Here is a 6000-nt window from a genome sequence, read left to right on the forward strand (position 1 = left end):
ATTATATCAGATCGTGGTTCTAGGACCAGCAGCATGGTTGTTATCATGAGGCTTGTTAAGAATGCAGACTGCTCTCACTCAACCCCCTGTCTCAGACACTTTGTCATGGACTAGAGACAAGTATATTTTGAGAAACCCCGAGAAGGTCTGATACATGCTGAAGGGAGAGTCCTCATACCTCACCCAAATTCTGGGATCCACACTATTGGGAAAACAGAGCAGTCTGACTTATCTGACCCTGCTCAGTCATTGTGACCCCAGAGCTGGAGCTCCCCACTACTGGACTGTGTCGTCTCCTGGAAGCTGATGGAACCCAAAGCATTTCCTCTTAGAACACTGAAATTTGTTGGCCTTAAAAATATTTCAACACGGAGACACTTTCTGTTTTTGCTCACTGCTGCCTAATGACAAGGCATTAATCATTCCTAACCGACAATAGCTTTATCAGCTCAGAGCCAGGTGCCAGTGGGGACTGCAGACGAGCCTTGCTTCATTTAATTCTTCCTTATATTTGATCTCCATGGTTTCCCCGTGTCTAGCCATTCTCTTATGTCTAGTCTCTACCCTAAGATTGATTACTCTTTGTTTACAAAGTAGAAAAGCATCTTGCTTTGGACATTTTTCCAGACTTCACTGTCTTGTGGAAATTTCCCAGACAAATAAAGTTAGTAAAACTTGTATGCCTCTTCTCTTGTTAATCTATTAAATAATTATAATTAATAATTATATTAATTAATTTAACTTATAAACAGAACTAAAGTTCAAGTAAAAACTACGGCAAGGAGAGAGAGGTGAGGCTTCCCTCCTTCATATTCCTAGTAACTTGGGATGATTTGAAGGGATGCAGCCAAGGGACATTCAAGAGACTACACAGGACTTTTCTTTGGCTTTTTTTAGTTCCTTTTTTCTCTTTATTTCTTATTTATCAGTAACTTTATGGAGATTAATTTGTATACTACCAGTTAAGGTATATCACTTACTGACTGCTATACAGTCAAAGAGGTTTATAACCATCTTGAAAATCAGTTTGAGGCCATTTCAATCCATCACCAAGAAATCCTGTACCAGTTAGTGGTCACTGTTTCTCCTCAACTCTTCAATCCAAAGCAACAAATAATCAATATTCTTCTATTTTTGTGAACTTTCATACTCTGGATATATTGATGGGATGATTCAAAGTGTGATTTTTCCATGACAAAATTCTTTAACTTGGCATGTTTTGAAGGTTCATCCAAGTTGTGGCATGTGTTTGTATTTCCTTATTCTACTATGTGAATATATGAGTTTCGTGTAACATTTCATAAGGGTGACATTCGGTGTTTCCACTCTTCTGCTGGGTAATGGTAACGTTATGTTTGACCTGGTGAGGAACTATCAGAATGTCTTCCAAAGCAGCTGCATCATTTTACATTCCTAGCAGCAACACATGATGGCTCCAATTCCTCCACATTCTCACAGGCGCTTGTCATTGCTTGAGTTATAGAAGCCGTGGGAACCCACAAGTGCTTTGGTAATGCATTTTTTTGGGGTTTGAATTTACTCTCATCTGACAGTTACTATTTACATGATCCATTGCTTTTCTGTTGTAGAACCCACCATTCAAGCAATCTGGACTTATTCCCAGCAGCTTCCTGTGAGGTATAAAATACACATACTAGAACAGGCAATAGGAATTGTGAGAGCTGATGCTGAGGAAAGACTGAAAACATGAAGAATAAGATAGAACAGCCACATACTTGATAGCCTACTCTCTATGTGGTGGACCAGTCACTCTTCAAACAGTTAGAAGGTAACCAAATTGGGGCTGAGACAAGCATTGGTGGGGCTGTAGAGATGGCTCAGAGATAAACACAGCTAAAATAATTTTGAATGATTCCAAGAGGACCTGGGTTCAAATACCAGTATCCACCTGACAGCTCTCAACTGTAACTCCAAGATCTGACATCCTCATATAGACATATATCCAGGCGAAACATCAGTGCACGTAGTACAGACTTGAATTAATCAGTCTGGTTCTCTTAGTGAGAAGATTTTATTTCACCAGGTGCCCAACTGTCACGGTAGGATCATGGGCCACTGCATGTAGTCCTGAAGAGGATTCCTAAAGTCTATCAAACTAGCATCCCTGTAAGAAATATTAACAGCCTTGCATCAAGTTTTCCCCACTTCAGTGCTACTGATGCTTTAGACCAGATGACTCTCTGCTGTGGGGGATCCTGCATGTGGTGGAACTTGAGCATCATGCCTGACCTCTATCAGAAAGATCTCAGTAGCATTCCTATCACCTCCCTTGTAACAAAAGTCTCTTGGGGGAACAATATCATCTCCGATTGAGGATTATTGAATTACAAAGAACCACAAGCAACTAAGCAGTTCTAGGAGTCGGGGGAACAGTCTTTCCTCAGAGAAGAGCATACTGATTGATTATCCAATACCAAATGATCAGCCCTTAAAACATACATACGAGTAATATTACTCAGACCGACCAGGTTATATTAGGAGCATTTTTGTATATACATATACACATATGCATGTAACAAGAATTTTAAAGAGAGGCAATGAATTTGAAAGAGAGCAAGGAGGTGTGCATGAGAGGGTTTGGAGACAGGAAAAGGAAAGGGGAAATGGTGTAATTATATTATAATCTAAAGGATTAAAAATGTTGTTCTGAATTCTCTATTAAATAATACTCTTTTAAAGACATTAGAAACTGTAATGCTTGATGCAAATGAAGGCTGGCATTATGGCCTCAGAGAAACACTAGACACAGCAGTTGAGGCATCATCAAGTAAATCAGTGTAATGAGCAACCCCAGGGCTCTACAAGCAGCAGAGACCCCTTATGTAAAGAAGTAACTGCAGGGTTTAGGGAATGAACAAAGCTCGGTGATACAGTTCTGTCATTCTAAGAGGTACCATTAATCACATAGATATGTGTGATTGTGGAGATGTCTGAGAGCAAGCTTCCAGGGATGGGGGGGGGGCTCATGACAACAAGGACTGAATACTAAAGAAAAAGCATGCTTGGGGAGGGGACTCAGAAGCACCTGGAGCAGCAGGGAGATGGAGAAGCCATCTTCCTGGAGGAGAAGAACCTAGAATACCCAAAAACGTGTGTTTGAGTGAATAGTGATGCTAAGTCAAAGTTAGCTGAGATGCCCAATGCAGGAAGCTCCTGTGACATGTTACTTAAATAGATGTCTGGGGTCTGTGAGGATGAATGGATGCCAGAGATTGACAGATGTGTGAAGATTGTTGCTTTAGTAAATGTAGTTGCCAATGGAGCCAATGAGATCACGGCACCTAGCACAACTTGGAGCTCATGATGAAGAACATGCTGACAGAATGTCCCAACTGGAGTTCTGGGCTCAAGAATGGGAAAACCAGGGCAGGATAGTATCCAACCAGAAAGCACTCCTGTGATGTCATTCCATGACAAACTTCCTAATTCAAAGTCACCTTTACAACAGCTTAAGCTTAATAGTGTATAAAATAATAACAGTGTCTTTCATGTGTGAATCATTTTATATAACACGTACAGACACCACACAATCCAGCAGGCACCAGAGAACCAAGAATATGTATTCTTCTCTGGGGCTTAATCTGATTCCAGTTTATGTTTGGGTTCATGGACACAGAATACACCTTTGATCCTTTCCATTTAGTTGATGTGAAGACAGGTTTTGAGAGGTTCAGTGATGCTTACAGTTAGAGGACAGTTGGTGAGGAGATCTGCACATACAAGCCCCTGTCACTAGTACAAAAGATCTCAACACATTCTCCAATTTTTTTCTTCTTTCCTTCCTTCCTTCCTTCCTTCCTTCCTTCCTTCCTTCCTTCCTTCCTTCCTCCCTTCCTCTTTCCTTCTTCCCTCTTTCTTCCTTTCTCTTTCCTTCCTTCTTTCTTTCTCCTTTCTTTCTTCCTCCTTCTTTTCTCCTTCCTTCTTTCCTTCCTTCATTCCTTTCTCCCTCTTTCCCTCCCTCTCTCCCCTTTCCTTTCTTTTCTCCTTTCTTTTTCTTTCTTTTCTTTTTAATGATCAATCTGAACTAGGGAATAAAAGTGGTCCATTCCAACTTTGGAGAGGCAATTCATATATTTACTGACTTCTACCTTCTGATCACCCTGGACATGAAGTGGCTGAGGCTAGATATTATTGGAAGAAGCAGCCACCCCAGGGAGGCCAGTCTTTCTATATCATCATTGATTCTGTCTCCTGTCATTTCCATTTTCAGAGTCTTCTAATCACATCTGGCTAACCCTTTAACTAAGACCCACACTCATGCTCATGACCCTTTAACTAGGTGTACTCATTCTCCCATTGTTCTATCTATTCCCTTAACTTCTTTTCACGAGGTAGTTTACATCAATGGGTTTAAATACTGTACCTGGTCACCAGAGAATCTTCCTGTCCTTATCAACTCTACATCATCACAGTCTCACTCAAAGAATTATACTGAAGAGAACAGATCACCCCATATCCCTGAAGAAGTACCCAAAAGACAGATTACTAAGTCCCTGCCTGATCTGCTCTACTGAAACAAAGTCCTTCAGCTGGGGCCCAGGAGCCTACCTCTTTAATGAACTCTGTATTGGCTGTTAGGCACACTAAGGTCTAGTAGCACAAGGTAAGGTGCATGTTTATTTCCTGAGAATGTTTCTGATCTTCCCAGTACGAGGCAGAACAGGGAACGGCTCCTCTGCCAGTGTCCCTGCTGTTGGTCAAAGTACAGACGTCCCCGTGGCTTTCAGAAGCAGGCCACCTGTCTCTGGATCACACGCCACCCACGCAGACAGTGACAGAGCAGAACTGAGAACTGTAGCAGAGGCAATAGCTCAGCCTGCCTCCTGTCCCTGTCAACAGCCTGGAGCTCAGCACACTGCACATTAATGAGTCCTATTTTCTACCCCAGCTTCTTTAAAAGCTGAAATATTAACACCTACCAAAATAATTTAACTCTACGTCAGTAGGCTGCCTTCATCTAAGCAAGAGAGACATTTCTACCACTTTGCCAGAAGAATTTTAACACCCCCATCTGTGTGTGTCTATGCATATATGTATGTATGTGTGTGCATATATATATATATATATATATATATATATATATATATATATATATATATACACTCACACATTCATACCTATACTTTGCTTTTATCATGAGTCGTGAAGGACACAATCTATGTAAAATGCTTAGAATGCTTAGAACAAAGCCAGCCACTTAGAAAGAAATATCGGTCTCTGCTTTCTAGATGTCTTCCCTTTCCTGGTCTGTGCCCTGGGAGGCTTTTCCATGGACTTGGAGACAGAAGTGTGGCAAAGAGACTAGTCCTGGAGTTGTCTTTTGTAACCTCAACACCTACCCTAATGACACATCCCCAACAAGGCCACACCTCCTAAGCCTTCCAAACAGTCTACCAGCTATAGCCCAAGCATTCAAACCTATGAGCCTATGGGGGCCATGCCCCTTCAAACCGCCACGCCCCTGTGCTTTTGGTCAGGTTTCCCTATTAGGCCCTGCTTCCTTGTATTAAATCTTCCCGAACCAAACACACCATGCCCACCTGTCTGCTTTTGTCTGTGTGTCTGGCTGTTGTGCACACTTTTTCTACTTGCTTTATTGAAGGTCACCCTCACACTCTTTAAGGCACGTGCCATCCCAACTTTACAAATGAGGCCATTGATGCTTAAAGGGAAATCTGTTTAAGGTCACTCAGTTAGTGGTCAGGGTCTGTTTTTGAGTATTTCAGAACATAAAACTTAGGCTCTCGAAATAAATAATCTCTTAGGATTACATGGGGGGAGGTCATTCTGGACACTCACACTGAATCTTCCCAGACCCAGCCACAGTTGCAGGGCCTGGCATAGGAGACTTTGTTCTTTCCTTCTGACCCCCAATACATTTTCCACTTATAGACTTGACCTTAGGGAGGTCTTCCTACTTTGTCTGATTCAGAAAACCCACCCCTCACAGTCTCTTCAAAACCTCACCTTACACTCTGT

This window comes from Micromys minutus (assembly GCF_963924665.1).
Source record: "Micromys minutus genome assembly, chromosome: 1".
Classification (NCBI taxonomy): Eukaryota; Metazoa; Chordata; class Mammalia; order Rodentia; family Muridae; genus Micromys; species Micromys minutus.